We start from the raw sequence: 21,047 nt of genomic DNA on the forward strand, positions 1-21,047 counted from the left end.
TTGTAATTCATTCGCTGACTCTCTTAAAGGCTTGAGCTCTTGCCTTGAGATCCATAGAGAAGAGGGGAATGGAGACCATGTCAACAGTCTTAAACGTGATCAGAGCCCTTAATGTGTAATGCACCTTCAGGATTCCTTCTTAAGGAAACAATCATGACTGCAGCCCAATATTTACATACAGAGACGGTCATCACCATGTTATTTGTAAGGGAAACAACCAAGAGAGGAAAGATAAAGTGAAGGTTAGTATTTCTACATAGAATAATATTATGCACATACAAAAATAATTTAACTTTGGAGAGATGAGAAATATGTATAACAAACTTGTTTCTAAAGTTTTAGCTCATTCATGTAGATGTTAGTCTTAAAAATATAAGCCAACTGTTAACAGCAGTTATCTCTTTGGAGTAGGATTATCAGTTGTTTTTCTCGTGTCTTTATGTTTTCCAAATTTTCTACAAAGATCATGCCTTATTTTTCTAGACAGAAAACAAACAGCCCCGTGCCCAGAATCCCCCCTATTTAATTGGGGACTCCATGTTTCACACTCCCCCAGCAATACCTCCACCCTGACGGTAACGCTGCATTGGATTATTCATTCTCATCTCTGCCTCCCTCTAGTTTTGAGCTCCTCCCCGGAAGTCATCACACCTTACTGCACCCTCACTTCCCGTGAGCCCAGCCCAGAGATGAGCTCAGAGTCATCGTTCAAGCAATGTTTGCTGCATAAAAGAAAAGAACGAGTGAGGGAGTGAATGAAAGATGTAATCAATGGAGCTGACATGACAAAAATGACATGAAGAAAATTGTTCATTCAAAATAATCAGTGGCAATAAAAGTTAAGTTCCATTTGGATTCACAGATGATATAAGAAGATAGCAAGCAGAGAGAGGGCAATTTTTCAGGAAAGACAGTGAAACCGATAAAAAGCCTATGGTAAAAAAAAAAAAAAAACCCTCAACATAATGGAATATCACAGCCTACTGATCTTCCAATGTATTCCAAGACCAAGAATCTGTTTAAGGCAGAAATATTTATCTAGTAACAATATCCCATTACATGTTTGGAGTTACATATACATAAACTAAGCAGTAGATACTTGTTAGTAGTTTTAATCAGCCACGGCTGTTTGACTCCCTGTTCAAGGGGAAAAAAAAAGGCTACAGGATAGATTATTGTAATGTTTTATACAAATGCAATTTAGTTTATGCATAAAACTAGTTAAATATAGCCAGGGTATTAATTTACAGTTATATTTCTTTGGAGGTAGACCTGATTTGAATTCCATCTCTGTCTTTTAAGAGCTGGGTAATCATCAGCAAGTTATTTCACCTCTTGAAGGGTGAGTTGTAGTATGTGTAAAACAGGACAAAAATAACACTCACCTGATATGGTTATTGGAAAGAAACAAATAAAACTAGAGAAAGCCTGGTAATCAAACCAGGCTTCAAGCTCATGTCTGTTTACATCAAGACCTGGAGCTCTTAAACAAGTCTCCCTTTTTATTATGTGCCATGAAGTATGATAAGCATTGTACATAGATTATCTCATTTTGACCTCATAATATTTGTTATCAGGAGGTACTATTTTTCCACTTTGTATAATTGTTTTTACTTCTGTAATACCTATAGTAATGTTCCCTCCTCCATTTCTGATTTTAGCTATTTGAATTTTTTCTCTTTTCTCTTAGTTGATCAAGCTAAAGATTTGTAAATTTTGTTGATTGTTTTCAAAAAGCAACTCTTAGTTTTGTTGATTGTTGTTTTTCCTTCTCAGTTTTGCCTCAGTTTTACCACTTTAAAGATGAGGAAACAAATGCCCAATTTTAAACAATTATTAAGTGTCTGAGTCAATATTCAAACATAGGATGTCTGGTTTCAAGTCCTAACCTTATCAATTGTTATGAAAAGAAAGCACTGAATCTAGGTTTGCAGCCAGTCTTTGACTCACCACGAAATTCAGTTTACAATTTTGCTATGTCACACATATTATTTGATATGCCATGGCTTGAACTGATTCCCTCATAGTCACACTTAAGTACCCTCCTATTTCTTTTCTTATTAAATATTTCAAGCATGAAGTTGAGCATAGACATAATTATAACAAAAGCCTATGTACTGCCACCCAGCCTGGTCACATATGATCATCTGCCATATTTGCTGTAGACCTTTCCTTAAAAAAAGAAAATAATTAATAATAATAATAATAGTAATAACATTTTAGATAAAAGCAAACTCTCCTGTGAATTCTTCCCTAATTCCACAAAGATACCTACTCTCCTAAATTTCACGCATGTTTTTTCTGCTTCTAATACACGTTTTCATCCATAAACAATACAGAGCACAGTTTTGCATACTGTAAGACTTACAGTACCCCACTTTAAGCATCCATCTGAAGCCTGCTTATTTTGCTAAATACGTTTTAAAGATTTTGCCACTTTGATAGAATTAGCTTTAATTCTTTCATTTTAGCATTTAGATAGCATTTTGTCATGTTTATATTCTGCCTCAATCATCCATATTAATGGATATTTGGGCTGTTTCCAAATTGCACTAATACAGAAAGTGGAGTAATGGACATTGTATACTCCTTGGGCACATACGATTTCTGTCTGGTCCTTTATTATTTCCCGACTCATGACACAGGTCTTGGACCAGAAAAAATACTGCTATTTGTCAGCTGAATAGTATGGAAGTCTAAAAAAGTTTATACTTCTATAGACCAGGGAATAAGCCCACAGTTCTCAAACACAACTCCTCCAAAATACCAGTGTTTTACAATCTGTGTGTAGGTGTTACATGGTTAAAATTGAATAAGTACTACCTTTGCTCCCTTCCCCAATTTATAGAGTAAAAAAGCCAATGGATAGTTGTTTTTCTAAAGTTCATTTTACCCCAATTTTCACATTTTTAGCAGTTATCACTACTACTCTGTATGAACTTTAGTATGTTTTCTTAACAGTGGGCTCTATATGACACTGGACAAGTTATTTCACATTTCTGAACTTCAGTTTCCTTACTTTAAAATGGGATAATAATAGCTAATTGCAGGCTTGCTGTAACCTTAAAGTACTATATTGAAAGTCCTTAGAATAGTGACTGTTAGGTAAGTGGCAGTCATGGAATAACTAGCAGGCCTTACAATTAGGCTTGTTAAATAATTCCTGATATTTGCCAGAGATCTCCAAGTCATGGATGTGTCCTAGTACCTGCCAGGGTCTAGAACCCCATTCTCTCTGGGGCCTGTTCCTGTCTGAGCGTATAAAAGGTAAACATATGAATTAGGACCAGAAGTCCCAGTTCTGGCCTCAGCACTTTATCATCACCAACACAGGAGGGCTGCCTGTGTCCCAGTGAGAGTTACCACATGTAAACCAACATGTTAGGGTTACCATATTTGCATATCCCCCAAAACGCTATGGCCAGCTTGGATGGGGGTAGCAGAACCAGCATGTATGCTGATTATATCTAGGATCCACCCACTAAGGTTTGCTAATTTGCATACCTCCAATCACAGCAAAGGTGTGGCAGAAACACCCCTAGAGGAGCCAATCACAGTAAAGAGGTGTGAGGATCCTGAAACTTGCACATCTCCCTCTGCAGGCGTCTGCTGACCCTCCCCTCTCCTGATTCTCCAGTGAGTCTCTGGCTAAGGGTTTGGAACTTGTTCTGACAAGAACCTTCATGCTGGACCCAATTCCCAGAGGCTGTTTAGCGGCAGCACCCATACCCACAAGGCAACGAGGGGGGCCAGCAGAGGCACCACCTAAAGGTTAGGGTACTATAATCTGTTACCTCTTTCCAAATGAATATGTTTGTGTGTGTATTAATAAGAATGAAGATTTAGTCAGGACAGGTCAAATACTTTTATTTTGGATAGTTCTTTGCGATATCGAGTAATACTATAATAAATGTAAATAATTAGAAAAGGTTGTCTCTGTTTGAGTTCTGCTTATTTCATCAGAGAGGGCTGATGAATATAATATAGTTCATAGGTCTTAGACCCCCAGTACATTTGACAGACTGATTCACCCATTGATTCATCCATCCATCCATCCATCCTTTTGTTCAACAAATGTTTTGTCCCTGTTACAATCCAGACACAGTGGTCGGCCCTGGTGATATAATGGTGCTCATAGTCAAATTGGGACAGACAAGTAAACAGTGGCAACAGACTATGACTGATTCTAAGACAGAGACAAGTACTAGCTGTGAAGAGAGCATAAGTAGGACCCCCCCCCCCCGAGGGTCTTCGCTTCAAAGCCAGTTTAAAAACAAAAACAAAAATGAAAACTAAAAACCGGCTCAGGCACTATTAACCTATTTATTCCAATTATTCTGGGTGTTCCAGCATCTCTCCCAGCCTCGCTCCTGCATCTTGGAATGTTCTCAGGTCTATTGTCTTTACATAAATCTCCCTGTCCTGCTCCTTGCTTTGCTCTTGGACTTCATGGACTATGCACCTCCTCAGCTGTGACTTTCAGTGCTTCTATACACATAGCTTTCCTCATTCTCGGGAAATTCTCATTCTGGGTACTCCAGGTAATGCACTGGCCTAGTTCTGTTCTCTGGGAGTCCCATGTCCGCCCCTTTAAGCCAAATGAAACAACCTGTCTCTTGAATGAATTTTCGGGAGGCTCCTGGGTAAAAGTCCCTTTGCACTATGACCTGCCATCTCTGGATGCCTCCAGTGGGCGTTAAGTACCCAGCACAGGGCTGCCTGTCATGGGTGTCTGATGGCTGAGGTGACGGGCAGCAGGGCAGAACGCAGGTCTGCTGACACCACAGTTAGACACACATGACTGAGGCTGTAAAACACCCTTGGTGGATCACACCAGTAAATTGCCCCACTAATTAGTTTATTATTTCATTTGAGAGATCAAATACATAAATAAAATTAATAAACCCTGCAAAATAAATGCATCACTGGAAATAAAAGTATTTCTCAGGTCATTGCCTTAAACACAGACATTGCACGCTAGACTAATATTAACACAAGAAAGGCAAATCATGCCGTCTTCCAGGCTGGGATGTACCAGCGGCAGCTGGGGGTTGGGGAAGGGGAGGGCAGTGAGCCTTGGGATCGGTCAGAAAACACGACTGGTGCTGTCTCCTCTGTCCTTACTTGCAGTGTGACCATGAATAAGTCAATTTCCTCCCCCACCCCCACCAATGAACTTGTTCACTTGTGAGTAAAATAAGGGGGTTTGACTATTTCTGAGGTATATTCCAGCTATGGCATTTCATGATCGTGGGAATGAAATGAAAAACAAACCTGGGTTATTATGAACTTAGCCAATAAATAATGAAAATCAATAAAGTCAGAATCCATTATAACATTCCAGCATGGAATTAAAAACTTGAGATCTTAGATGGCATCTAACCCAATCTTCCCCTTATAAAAGAAGGGGAGAAAAGGGGACCAAGCTCACCTTCATTGAGGGCCTGTAATATACCCAAAACTATGCTAATGACATTCACATATTAACCCCAAGGAACAGAGATTAAATAAAATGTGGCCAAATCCCCACAGAGAACAGCAACACTAGGTTTCCAGTGCCCCAGACTGAGGCTTTCCACCAAACTGCGCTTGGCCGTCCATCCTCTCACCAAGGCTCCAGGGCAGGTTGCTTCCTGCCTGGCAGCTCACTGGACTCTTGAGAGATACCCTGGGTGGTGGGCCCTGTGTGCCGCCCTTTGAGTATACCATTCACAGCAGAGCAGATGGTAAAAGGAATAGTGTAGTAGAGATGGAGAGCCAGCTAGGGGACTGCGCCCAGGCATCAAAGGACAGGACGTGTATATAGGCTCCCCCTTTAGGACCGATGCACTCCCGCCCCAGAGCCTGGAATGTGGACCTCTGACAGCCGGCAGCTGAGCATCTGCTTTCCCTACTGCCCTTGGCTGAAGATCGAAGATCGCCTTCTCTCCTGGGGGACAGCCTGGGTCCAATGACTGGCAGCAAGGGGGCAGTTATAAAAGCCTGGCCTTCTTGAGTCCACTCTGTTGGGCACCACTCTGCAGGGCCCTCTCAGCTTCAGAGCTTCCCATGGGAGTGGCTGAGGCTTTGCTGTGACTACGTCATTATTTAGCTCCCTGCTCTGACTAATACTGATTCCTTCACTTGCCAGTCAATGTCCTACATGAAAGTCTGTCTTCACAAGAGCTTCCTGGGAAAGTCAACTGGCAATGCTGTGAAGCCTTCACAAAGTAAAATACAAACAAACAAACCAACTCAAGTAAAGCAATGTTGTGAAAGGATAGTAAATTTGTATAGAATAAAAAACTTGGAAACAAAGCATTGTTCATGATGAGACTTCTGGCCTTGGAGAGTCTGGGCAAAAACCAGGTGTGGGTAGAGAAATCTATCTAACGGTGCCCCCTGCAAAGAGAGACTGAGTCCCAGAGGATCAGTGAAGGCAAGGAGGCTGGCTGCTACCAGGCCAGGTGGGCGGTACTGTAGCATAGTGGAAAGGACACAAGCTTTGGAACCAGGTGGATGATGGCAGATGATGGCTTTCCCTGTGTAACCTTGGCCATGGTACTGAACTCCAATGAGCCCCAGTGTCCTTAACTATGAAACGTGGATAATCTATCTTGCTTGACTTTTCTGACTCTTTACCACCTGCTTTCACAGGGTGAAACCTTTCTCTAGTGAACCTTTCTCTAGAATTATCCCCAGAGAGAAAATGCTGCAACTTCTCAGGATAATGATTTCCCCAAAGGGTCTTAGAATGTCCTCTGTGCAGCCCCTGGTCTGTCTCTAACTCACTAGGACACAGCACAGTGGGCTTCTGACCGAGGACAGTAACCAAAGAAAAGGTCCTGGTGAGTTTTAGCCTCAAGAATGGAAGGAATGATGGGACTTGAAAGTGATCATAAAAATGAAATACCCTGAGGTTTGGAGATTATCTAGTCTCTCAACTAGGGAGTCAGAGAGATTCCTGGCTTCTCAAAGTTTTTGTTTGTTTGTTTGTTTGTTTTTAGTGTTCTCGCCTCCTCCCTCACTTTTTGAGTTAAAGCGGAACAGATCTATTCGCTCAGAAATCTCTCCTTAGAAATCGTTGCAATCACTTATTAGTTTGGTAAGCAAACATGCAGGGCAATAGACAACCCCTCTTCAGAATCATGTGCAAAGTATTATGGAAGCTAAGTGCAAGAAACATGGAAAGTGAGGTGGCAGATCTGGGACAGAGAGACAGAGACGGTGTCACAAGGGAGTGACTCTCGAGCTGTATTTGAAAGGCGTTTAGATGACAAAGAGACTACAGCAGTCCAGATGGTAAAGAGAATGGAGCACTCATGATGGAAAGACGAGCTTGGGTGATTGCACTCAGGGGTCAAAGGATATGGTGTGTGTAGAAATAATCTTCAAGAAATGCAAGGCTGGGGGGTAAATCATTTGATATTCATTTCTTGGCCATTATATTGACATTCCAAATTGTTTTTCCGCTGCCAATAGTTTAACATCACTTTGCGATATGAGTATCGTATCGATATTGGCTTCAACCTTCCTAAGCATTTGAAAATGATGTCACTATATCTAAAGGTATATAAATGGAAGCTCAGAGATAAGAAGGGACTTGTCCAAAGTAAGACATCAGTAAGAGGTCAAGATGGGATTCAAAGGACTTCAGACCTCAGATTAAATTTTTCTAATAAACATCAGTAACCTGAACATTTATGACTCCTATATTTTTACATTCTACATTGTACAATACCCTACTTTGTTAATTACATATTTTAAATTATTAGGTAAGGAGAGTTGAATATCTTTCCCTCCCAATATTTTTTATCATATGGTTTTTAAAAACACAAAACCAACTGTTCAGTGTTGAGTAAAAGGCATATGAAGACATATCTCAACCATTGCTGGGCCTAATTTACATTATTTTATAGTATGCACATGATTAATCCTCACTAATATAAAATTTTTCTTTGCTGGGGTGCTATGTGCAATTTTTCAATGGCTCATTAAATAAATAAGAGCTGAGAGAGATCAAGGCTGCAACCAAAAACTTGTGTTCCCATTCTCAAAGGTCAATTTTTAATATAAATGTAAATGCAAGTGTAGTTGATAGATAAGTGGGGATAGGAGTAAAATCCATGCTGAAGTCCTTAGAGGCCATGAGGAGGTAACACGGAGCCGTGAAAACCATACTCCTTTGGAGTGAAATACGTATTGATTCGCAACTTCTTCTGTGTGAATTAGAACAAGCGTCTCAAATACTCTGAACTAGGTTTCCTTTTCCAAACACTGAGGCTGTTCTGGCCTTAAATGAAAGAATGGATGTCAGCAAGGGCTTCGTATAAGCATTTCATTTCTTCTGTGATTAGTTCTCTGAGCTACTGCCTCCAGACTTTTAGTTAATCTGCAAAATATGGTTTTATGGGAGCAAAGACATGTTGATGTAGACAAAGCAAAGAGTTGATTTAAAAACAAAATAAATTTTCTCTAATATATTAGGAAAGAAGCCATACATATGTATTCAACTCACTCTAAAACTTACAAATCATGGGCTATCTGGTCTGGAAATTTGGGCTCCTAGCACATTGTAGATATATTTATCTTTCTTTTCCAACACATGCATAGCTAGATAGATTGCTCCTTTTAAATTATTTCAAGTACTATGTAAACATTTATAACTTTAAGCCAAAATAAATCCCATGCCATAAATTCTGACACAGGTTTGAAGGGCAATTTGGGCAGTACAACAAAAGTCTTAAAATTTGGTTAAACTCATGATTATTTATTTAGAAATTCATTCTAAATAAATAATTATGAATATGTCCAAAGATTCAGCCATAAAGATGTCTATGTATCTTTATAACAGTGAAACATTAGAAATAAAGAGACTCTACAACAGTGATTCGGATAAATAAATTTTACCCATCCATATTATGAAGCCATTGAAAGGATAATAAAGAAATATATTTAACGCCATTAAAATATATTTTTAACATTCTAAGTGAAAAAAAAATAGGACAGTTAAATGTATGATATGAGACTTCTTTTGTAAAAAGTACTTAAGTGTATAAGAAAAGAAAGAAAATGCTCCAGATGTTAGAAATAATTATGGATGTGGGAGAATTTTATATTCTTTTTTTTATTTATCTTTCCTAAAATTTCTACCATAAATATTTATTTTTTTATTTTAGAAGGTACTGACCCTCTTAAATTTATATTAAAATCCATGCCAAAAACACTTTGAAAATACAAACAACTCTCTGGAAAAAAAAATGTCTGTATAGAAATGTTTGACAAATGCAATATGTTTATTCTATAAAAAGCAAATTGATAAGAAGAATCTTTTGATACCCTAATAGATAAATAAGAGAAGGACATGAAAAATAATTAATAAAATAAACAAATATGTGGAAATATTCAAGTTCAGAAGCAATGAAATACATGCAAATTACTAACATTTGGTGGGTTTTTTAAAACCTATTAAATTAGCGTAGTTTTAATGAAAATAGACAACTACTTAATAATCAGTGTTAGTAGGGAGACAAATAGATTTTTGCATACATTATAAATAGAAGTTTAAAATGGTACAATATTTTTTTGTAAAATATATAAGCAATGTTTATCAGCTACCTTAAATAGTTATAATTTCTCACTGAATGATTCTACTTTTGGGAATTTGGGAATGATTCTACTTTTAGGAGTGATTTAGGAATCACTCTAAACACAGAATCTATATTATAAACAAAAATGTTCAGTGTAGCATTATTTATGACAGGATAATTGGAAACAAATGTCTATCTGTGGGAGAGTGACATTTTCATTACAGAATAGTATATAGCTATTAAAGCAATATTAAGAATGCTGCATAGTAAAATATGGTTTTTTAAGTGAAAAAGCATGACACAGTAAATGTGTGTGTATACTTACACACACACACACATACATGCTCACACACTTCCTCATGTACAGAAATACAACCTGCAAAAAAATACAACAAAAATTTTTAAAAATGTTACACCAGGAATTTTTAAAGATGCTATCTTTGGAGAATAGAGTTTTTCTGTCTGTCTGTTTCTTTTCCTTATGTGTGTGTGTGCGTGTGTATGTGTGTCTGTATGTTTCAAATTTCCTTAATGAGTATGGGTTAGTTTTACAAGGGGGAAACACCCCTCTATAAAACAAAAATAGAAACATTTTTTATCTTGTGCCCGTAGGGAAGTCTAGAGGAGATAGCCTTCAAAGAAGAGAGAGCTAGAGAAATATTGCCCGCTACACTATCTAAGTTAAGAAAGTTGCTAGAGGAAAAACAAAGCAATAGAAGTTAAAGGTAGTTTGCAATCAATTTAAAATCTGGTAGGTATATTAAATCAATTTTATGGGGAGCATATTCATCTGTAGAAAACCATGCAAGAAAATAGGAAGACAAATTCTGTTTCTTTATCTTTTAAATGTGTGCTTAGGGAAAAAAAGGAGGGTGGTGACCATAATGAACTGAACAGACATTAGAATAGAATATCAAAGCAGGCGGGCATAATATAATTTATCATTGTTCTTCCCTCAACTAATTTAGATTTGTAAAACCAGTTGGGCCCATGTGTATGGGGCCAACAAAGTCGGAACTGGCCACTGAGCTTTCTAAGAAAAAGCCCTAGGCTTAGACGCTTGCTGGCTGGACCACAGAAACTGGGAGAGAGAGAGAGATGCAGGCTGACTTGCAAAACTAATACCTATGAGTCCTAATTCCACTTTTCACTAAGTCATTCCCTCCTTGGGACTCAGTTTCCTGATCTATGGACACAATAAGTGTCCTTCATTCATTAAATATGTACTGAGTGCTCAGCAGTGGGCAGAGCAGCAGGGTACAGCTGTGAACAAGACGGGCCATGGCCTGGGCCTCGCCTCGTCTCTGCCTTAGTGGGGGAGACCCAGTGCAGAGCAGTGTACAGTGTGGCTGTTGGAATAAGACTCCCTGGGCTCCAATCCCAGGTCTACCATTAAAGCTCCAACTTCAAACACTTTCACCACTTGGCCTCTGGATTAGCACTTTCTCTTGTCACTCCCTCACACCGCTTTGCCGATCTTTCCTTATGATTTGTACTTCTCAATGTTCGTGTTGCAGAGGCTCCATCTCCTGGCCTCTTTCCATCTCTAACTATCTTTGCCCAGTAGGTTATTTACAGCAGTCTTATGACCATAAATACCCTTTTATATAGTGGTAATTTCTGGGTTTGTATCTGCAGCCCGGGTATGCCCCTTTAACTTCAGATGCAATATTCCACTCACTTAATAGGCATATACAAGTTTAAATGTCCAAGAAATGTATCAATTTGGGCTCACCCCCAATAAAAACCCTGTTCTCCTGAAATGTCCCCCTGTCAGAAAATGGCTACTGCATTCTATAAGTCACTCAGGCTAAAATAGTTGGAGTCATCTTTGATTCTTCTCTTTTATTTTTCTTACCCCACATTTAATCCATCAGCATATCCTATTGGCTCCACCATCAAAAGATATTCAGAATCCAACACTCACCATTTCTCCTGCTGTGACCTTGTTCTGAAGAACCATCGTCTTTTTCCTTGATTATTACCCTAGTACATGCACTGGTTTCCTACAATTTATCACCCCCTTCAGTTTAGTCTCCATGAAGCAGCGAGGCTAACTCTTAGAAATAATGAGAGAGAGAGGGAGAGGGAAAGTGGGTAGGAGGGAGAGAGGGAGGAAGAGAAGGAAGGAGAGAGAGCAAGAGAGGGAGAGCTGGAAGGAGTTAGAGAGGGAGAGAGGGAGGGAGGGAGGGAGCAAAGGAGGGAGGGAGAGACACGTATTTTGCATGTTATATGGATTATAGTCTGTATTCTTACAATAAAGTAAGCTCGGGAAAAGAAAACATTATGAAAACCATAACAAAAAAAAAATACAATTACAGTACATGTTGAAAAAAAGTCCGCATTATAAGAGGTCTGTGGTTCAAATCCATGTTGGTTAAGGCTCAACTGTAGTGAAAGCTTCACAAGAGCAGTGATTTTGCCTGTTTTGTTTACTTCTAAGTCTCCAGACATTAGAACAGCACCTGTTTTGTAATAGATGCTAAGTAGATATTTACTGAGTGGGTGTATGAATGGCCTAGGGCAGTATAGCCCCTAGGTTTGCACAATCCAGTATGGTAGCCACTAGCATCAAAATGAGATTATTGAGCAATTAAAACGTAGCTAGTGTAACTGATAAACTAAATTTAGTTTAATTTTAATTAATTTTAAAATGGAAGCAGCGTAAAATATTTTTTCATTGAACTGAACTTCATTGTTTTTATGGGACTATATTTCATTTTAATCACTGCATTGTGTAAGATAGTATTTAAATTAAATTATTTTTAGTTTTTCAACATGAATACTAGAAAATTTTAAATTACATATGTGGCTTGCATTATACTTCTATTGAACAGCAGGCATTTTCTAGTTTCTTCATCTGTAAAAGGACAATAATGGTATCTACCTCTTAGGGGGTGTTTGAAAAGTTTGAATGAGGAAACATAGGTAAAGCACCTGCATAGCGCCTAGTACATATAACTGCTTTGGTAAATACTAGCCAGTACTGTATCATTGTTATTGTATCATTGTTGTTGTGATATTATTATTGAATATAGAGTATATAGGTCCTATATAATAGGGGACCAGTTCTTATCTTTGAGTTTAAGGAAAAGCTTCCTTCTGAAATGTGTTTGAGCTAAGTTCTAGAGGAGAATTATGGATAGATTAAATAACCTTAAGAGGGCCAGTTGGCAGGAGATGTGGTGGCCACAGCATTCCCAAAGCAAAAGACAAAGCCACAATTCAAACTTGAGTCTTTCTGACCCCAAAGCTGTGCCCTGAACCATCCTATGATATTGCCTCTCAATAAACCTGTATCAATTGAAATGGAATTTAAGACTTAAGGGGAGACTCTCCAGATCCTAAAAACGTTCCTTTTAACCTTAGACAAGCAACTTTGAAATCTGATTTGATTCAGAGCTTCTTACACTCCATGTCTGATGATCCCTGGAGTTATTATTTGGCATGTGAGAACTCTATATGATAATTTTGTTTTTTTGTATTTTACTTTAATCCTAAACAACGACATACACATATTATAAATAACGCATACAGAAATGTTATAAATAGACAAAGCTATGAGATTTCCATACCAGGTTTTTTTTTAACTTTATTTATTTTAAGTGTGTTTTTCCAGGACCCATCAGCTCCAAGTCAAGTAGTTGTTTCAATCTAATTGTGGAGGGCGCAGCTCCCAGTGGTCCATGTGGGGATCGAACTGACAACCTTCCTGTTAAGAGCACCGCATTCTACCCAACTGAGCTAACTGGCCACCCTCCACGCCAATGTTTGAATGCCTTTATGATTACACTGGTTCTAGTAGTTACCGAGAGTGATGGCATTGCTGAACCTTTAAGCCACTGTACTTCAAACTAGTGAGCAAGGCCCACAGCAGGCAAATCAAGGCTCACAAGACTGTATTTTACATTTTTACCTTTGAGGGAGTCAATGCACAAGAACTTAGCCAACTGAACCCTATCTAAGGGATAAAAGAGGGAGATGAGGAGAGAGGAGAGGTATTTTTGATTGGCAGAATCTAATTCTGTTTTAGTCAAATGCTTTGGATTGCTCCAGAAAACACACACCATATTCTATAATCTGATATACACATAAGTATTGTTACGATTTTCCTTCACATGTATATGGAATATATATATTCAAGCTGTCATAAACATACCTTATATGATAACTTGTCGTGGTATTTGGAGAATGTTACTTTGGCATCATCAAATCATCTGGACCACCCCCATCCACTCCTCAGCAGTGAAAAGTGTTCTTAATGCCCTGCAGCACCTGGAGGGACCATTCTAATTGGCCTCGAAATATACCCAAGGGTTAAATTAATTTATATGAACCTCACAGCTGGACAGCTGCCCAGCACTGTATACTAGCAGCTGTTTGACACAATAAAAACCAAGAATCATATTTTCTTGCAGCAAACATAAATTTTTAACAATGTCATCCATTTCCGCAGAGGCAAAATACAAGATTTGATTTCTGTATGAGATGACTGTGAAAGAAGCCTCCTCAGAGGTAGGGTGTCATTTTCTAAGTCAAGGCCCTGTCCTGCCACATTATTTAAGCACAACATGACATGGAGATATATTTAATAGGATTTGGCTACAGGCAAAAAGTCTGAGAAAAAGTACAGGGATTCAAAGAATTTGCTGTTGAAATATGCATGGAATTCAGAATTTACTAGAATTGAAATCCTTAAGACTCTTTGGCTTATAACAAACCAAAACAAACAAACAAAAATCCCTCTCAAGTATAACTACACTGGTACGCTCATTATGATAAGAGCTGCCATATTCCCAGAACCATGGAGAGGATAAAAAATGCATCTTTATATTTGTTTCACAATTCAACCCCACTGAAATTATTTTTATTCATCACATACTAAAGAACTGGCCATTACCTATTTATTAATAATAATAGATAGCTGTAGCACTTGCTCGGGTGCATTGCATATCTATAATTTTGCAACAGTATTGCAAGGTAGGTATTATAGTCTCACCATCTTTGATCCAAGTGCTTGGGACACAATGTGGTGGTGAGTTATCTTTCATCACTCAGAAAAAGAGCAACCTGCAAGGGTGGAGGAGCTACAAGATAGCAAAATCCTGGAGCAGAGCCACCATTCCTTCTCTGACCAACTACCCCAGGACTGTTACGTGAAAAAGATAAATATGCTCTACTTTGTTTATGCCATTGTGGTTTCATGCTTCTTTGACATATGGGTCAATCATCCACAGTCCAGGTAACGTAGATCCTGTACAAAATTGCAATCTATGTTACTTAGAAAAGAGGGAAATTCTTAATTCAAGCAAAGAAAATAGACACTGGTAGAATTGTTGGGGTAACTGCTGGGAAGACAAAGAAAAGGAGGAAAAACATAAAACTCCCAGTTTAGTTAATTACCATAAGATCTAAGAAAGAATATAAAGTAGATCTAAGAAGTCAGAGAATTCAGGGAAGAACAGAGCTAGCCATTCAATCCTGAACCTGCTACATAATGCAAAATGTAGCTTGGACGTGAAAGAATTTTTTCAGGGAGTAGGACAATTCCAGACACATGGTAGGCCCAAAGTAAATAAGTAAATATTTGTAAAATTTAATGGGCATTTCAGCTTTGTAATCAAAATATTATTAGTTTAGTATTAATCATCTAGACCAGTGGTCAGTAAAATTTTTCTTTAAGGGTATAATAATAATAATAATAATAATAATAATAATAATAATATAAATATTTTATATTTTGTGGCCAAGGAGAAACATCAAGTATATTATGTAGTTGAAATGTAAAAACCATTCTTAGCTTGAACCTCAGACCAGATTTGGTCTGAAGGCTGTTTGTCTACCCCTGATTTAGACCAATGAGGCAACAGCGTAATAAGGAGTCTGACTCAGTAAAAAATCTGAAGTCTAAAATATTAAAAATAAATATGTACTAAATCAACCTTTGATGGGTCCCTATCTATTGGAGGCCCAAATTCCTTCCTGCGCCCTTTCACAGGGTGACCCCAGGCTGCCTTGCTGATCTCACCTATACATCAATCAGACTGCTCATTACTGTCTAATCACATGTACCATTAAGCCCATGCACATTTGCTCATTCTCCTTTCTTTACCCTCTCCTGCCTTGTTTTCATATATAATATACTTGAACGTTAAATCCAGGTAACATATTACCTCTTATATACGAGATCTGACAATTAAGTTCACGAACTTGTTGCAATGATGTTGCTAACCTCTTTTGATATCAGAGGGATTATTCATTATGAATTTGTACCAAATGCACAAACAGATAACCAAGTTTACTATTTGGAAGTGCTGAAAAGGCTGTGTGGGTGACCTGGGGGTGGGTGGTTAACTCACTTGGTTAGAGCATGGTGACAATAAGACAAAGGTTGCCGGTTAGATCCCCACCCGGACCACTGTGAGCTGCACCCTCTTTAAATAATAATAATAATAATAACAACAACAACAATAATAATAGTAATGATTAATAAATAAATAAATGTATACACATAATACCTTTAAAAAAAAAGTTAGAGGACCTGAACTTTTCGCCAACAACTCATGGCTCTGGCATCACGACAATGCACCAGCTCACATAGGTAGCATTGTCTGTGAGGGAGTTTTTTGCCAGTAAACAAATAACTGTATTGGAACACCCTCCCTACTCACCTGATCTGGCCCCCAGTGACTTCTTTCTTTACCCAAAGATAAAGGAAATATTGAAAGAAAGACATTTTGATGACAGTCAGGACATCAAGGGTAATACGATGACAGCTCTGATGGCCATTCCAGCAAAAGAGTTCCAAAGCTGTTTTGAAGGGTGGACAAAGCACTGGGGTCAGTGCATCACTTCCCAAGGGGAGTACTTCAAAGGTGACCATAGTGATATTCAGCAATCAGGTATGTAGCACTTTTTCTAGGATCAGTTCACAAACTTAATTGTCCGACCTCGTATATAGCCTTTTCGAGACCCTACCCCTACCTTGTGCTGTAATCAAGATCACGCCTTCTGTGCCCTGATACTACTTTTTTGTTCATGCCTCTACTATATACTTTCCATGTGTACAAGATATGGTAATTTACATATCTTTCCATCTTCCACATTATAAGCAGGGACTAGGTTTTCCTTCAGCACCTTGGACAGTGCACACCCCACAGAAGGACTCATTAAAAATAATACTGTTTATTGAACATCTCTCTTGTGCCCGGTACTGTGCTCTTAGATTCATTACGTTGTTTAATTCTAACAACTCCCATGCAAGATAAGCTTTAACCTCCTCATTTCACAGATGAAAAGCCCAGAAAAGTTAAACAAATGACTCATGGCTTCCTAGCCAGTAAAGTGACCAAACTTGAACTCAAACCCACTTCTGATGGACCCCGACGCCCATGCTCTTGACCTGTTCGGTTGCTCCATTGATTGGTGAATAAGCAAATTAAATGTGTAACTTGAATGAGGCTAGTAGCATTTCCTACTGGAGCATTTCCAGGATGTTTTATCTATTTTTTTTTTTAAGTGAGAATGATCTGTAGTTAATATGATAAGTATTCAGAGGTGGAGGGAACCTAAGAGATCAACCGGTCCAGCTCCCTTGTTTTCCAGATAACAAAGCAGTAGCCATGAGAAAGCACTTATTTTTAATCCAAGGTCATACAACTTAAGTTCTGACCTCTTACTGTCTAGTATAGGACTTTCTAGGTCATCTCTTGCCATTTCCACCATGTTCACGAGGCTGTAACCTATAGTCAATTGCATTCCATATTATTGAACTGGCAGACTTAATGTTAATTTTGCAATAAGTGTTGAAAATAGGGCCTTTAAAATAGTTAACATTGGGTTTTGTTTTTTCGCTTGCATAGAAATTAATAAAATAAACAAAATTTCATTTGGCTTCAGTTGGGAATATCTTATAGTGGGTTTGATGGCCCTTTTCAAGATGCCTCTAACCCTTTGCCACTAGGCTTACTCTTAACATAGGACTTACGACAATGGATTTGTCTTTGGCTGCTTATTTATCTGTCTCTCTCCCCAGACCCTGAACTCCTCAAGAATGTAGACCACATGTGCATCCCCATTATGTAGCTCCGTTTTTGTCACTGAGTTGGAGAAGATCTGTGGAGATTTATTGACTTACTGAATTAAAGGTGGACCTAGGAGATGTGGCCAAAGGAAATCAGTAGGGTGACTGATCTCATCGCCCCGTGCGCGTGCGTGTGTGTGTGTGTGTGTGTGTATTTGGAACTTACTTAAGTCATCACTATTGCATAATTTATTGTTCTACAAAGTTGTTTTCTTGAAAAGTTGTTAGAAAATGCCTGTGAGTGAGACTTTAGTAGTTGTTTCCTAAGCCTGAAAATATTAGGAGAATCCAGGTGGTCGAATTCAGTGTAATCAGTGTTTCTCAGGGAACACTGTGCATAGATGAATGCAGGCTGATTATACAGTAAATATTTAATTTTAGATTCTGATTATTTCATATTGACATTTCAGAGCAGTAAATATTTTTATGCTACATTCAGCTTACACCATGAAAATATCTCCCTCAATGGCAGAGTCTACACATGTAATTGTATAATTTAATACTTTCATTTAAAACATTTCAACTTTTAGAAATCTTTTAAATTTTGAGAAAGCAATGTCTTATCTAAGAAGACTCAACTTTAGACTCTATGAACCATAGACTCATTAGTCTTTCACTAAGAAAATGAAAGGCTCACTTTTCTAAAAATGACTATTTTGATTTGGGTATTTTCCTTTCTGCAGAGCCAGTCAAACCCCATGGAAAGTCATGAAAGAGTTAAAATGTAAACCTTCATGGAGAGACATTAAGTAGATAGTTTTGCCTTTGTTGGAAAAGGGTGTTGTTAACCTCTTTACTGTTGCTAACATTTACTGTTGCGAACAGGAAAAACACTAGAGGGTTATTGAGGAAATGCTTGTTGAGTGATAAGCAGGCAGGTTTTCGGAGAAAACCAGCTCAGAATATTGAAAATTGTGTGCATGTTGGGGGTAGGGGACGTGTTTAAAGCCATCTGGTCTCCTCAACTTGTAAGTAATTCTATCTCGAGTATTCATGAGTATTTTATATGAGGCATTTGCAGAACTCTTTCCCCTTATAAGTCCAGCACATCTCCTAATTTCTAGCACTTCTAAAAGACCCAAGATGAAACATTTTGAGATATTACAATGGCCATTTTATTGATGAACAAATTGATGGTCAGAGAGGCTGGGTGAGTGACCCAAATGACACAACTAGAAAGAGTTAATGAGAAACTCTTTTTCTTCACTCTGAGCTTTCTTTAGGAGCTCCATTAGCGTTTCTTCTATCTTTTCTTATACTACTCCCAGAGAGGTGAGATGACCTTCCAAATTGGTAAGTAGGTGAAAGGAACTCAGCATGCGCTATTCATGTTCGCTTTTCCTCCTTATCTCTTGGGAGCTAGTAGTCCTGTAGAAGACATGAGTTCTCCTCAGTTCCATCATGCTGTCAGTCTTACCTTCCAGGACTCAGCCTAATTCTGGGATTCCATCAATAGGACAACTTGGCTAATAAAGTCACATCCTATATCCTGTCTTCAAGCATTAATATAGTTGATACTTTGGCCTCCATCGTTATTCTTTTATTGCTTAATATGCTCAGAAGTCAGCACGAAAGAGGGATGTTATTTATTTTGCCCTCCCCTTGAAGACTCCAAAAGTAACTAACAGAGAATCAGAATTCAAAGCTCAGGCTGTAAAATCACTACTGTAGGGGTAGTGACAGTAACAAACACCACAAAAATCCATAGGCTCCCCTGTGTTTTCCAGACTTTCTTACAGTTAGTTCAGGGCCTGGTTACAAGTTCTGACGAATGGCCTATGGGAAAAATCATAGGTGTCATTCCTGAGTAGCAACAGTAAAAAGCTGATGTATCCTTTCATTGCACAACATGCTGAGATGGTGGCTTCACCATCTCCCTGTAAGAAGTAAGAAGCCCAGAGAGCCTGGACCTCCATGTGACCACACGAAGCAGCGTGTGTTCCCTAATCACATCCGGGTTCATATGAGTAAGAACAACAAGTCTTTGATATGTCAATCCCCGCCCCCATCCAGATATTGGGGAGTTACTTTGTTTCAACAGTATAGCATAGTCATGCCTTACAAGGATATGACTGAGGAAATAAGGGCCACTGTAGATGCGAGATATGGACAAGATACATGCAAGGCAAAAACCGAAAGAGCACAGAAAATAAGGAAGCTGTGTACAGGCGTGGTCAAACAACACTGTCAGCCCAATCACTCCTTCATAGAGGTGTCCCCAATGCATTAGATTACCTGTCTTACTCCCCAACTAAACCCTAATCTCTGAGGACAAGGATGATACCACAGCCATCTCTCTGTCCTCAGTGCCCAGCACCGTCCCTGGGGCCTCTCAGATGATAGCACATGGCTATTGAGCAGAAGTGGAATGAAGCATTGGTAATGAACGCCAGAGCTTCAGTGGAGTTATTGTGCCTTTGTATTATTTGTAATTATCATTAGCATAAATTATACATCTATTCAGCATAAATATATACATATATTTATGTTTAAGTTAACTATTTAGTAAACTGAATATAGTTCATTACATAATAACCGGCCTTTTATTTTAAACAGGCATTTATGTTTCGGAGGTCAGGTCCATCAAGGCAATTAATTCAGATGGCCCAAGTGAAGGAGAGAAATAAAAGCCTTATGTTTGGAAGATGATTAATATAACTATCCAAAGTCTAAAGAAGAGCTAGGGAGAAATTTGGAGCTGGAAGGGACAAACAGCCAAGCCAGTGGCAGAGCATCACCCAGAGGTGGGGAATATGGCTTTAGAAAATGTAAGAACCAAGGGCTAAGGACCAAAGGCTAAGGACTGAGGCCAGAGCTTCCCGGGTGGAACAGAGCATTTAACGGGGGGAGTGGTGTTTGCTGTGTTGGGAGACAAGCCAGCAAACAGCAGCATAGCCCAGGAAGCCATTGTCATAGCATGGAGAAGTAGTATAGACGGGTGATGAAGGAGAAGCAGAGCTGCTGTCCCCATGCTGAGGACCACCCACGGGCAGAGAGGGGAGCCTGCTGCCGTGAGCAGACAGCAGGGCCCTTTCCATTCGGGAGAGAAGACCTTCTGTTTGCAACATGTAAGCCAGACTCAGGGTTCTTGGATAGTCTGGGAGCAGATGGGGGTGATGGAGCCTCCAGAGAATAATGCCAGATTTCAATCCAGTCTGGAGGAGAGGCTACAGCTGGCTTTAATTGAAACTGAACAACTAAAAAGATAATGACAGTTCTTATATGCCAAGGACATGGAGCAAGTCACTCCTATTACGTTTCTAAGGCACAATCCTAGGCTCAAGGGTGGATCATAAAGCAACATTTGGCAAGGACTTTGCTCTCAGGAATCTAACCAGTTAGCCTGGAAAAGAAGAGGTATCCAGTGAACTATAACTATTGGCACAGTGATCCTT

The sequence above is a fragment of the Rhinolophus ferrumequinum genome, chromosome 9, assembly GCF_004115265.2.
Source record: "Rhinolophus ferrumequinum isolate MPI-CBG mRhiFer1 chromosome 9, mRhiFer1_v1.p, whole genome shotgun sequence".
Classification (NCBI taxonomy): Eukaryota; Metazoa; Chordata; class Mammalia; order Chiroptera; family Rhinolophidae; genus Rhinolophus; species Rhinolophus ferrumequinum.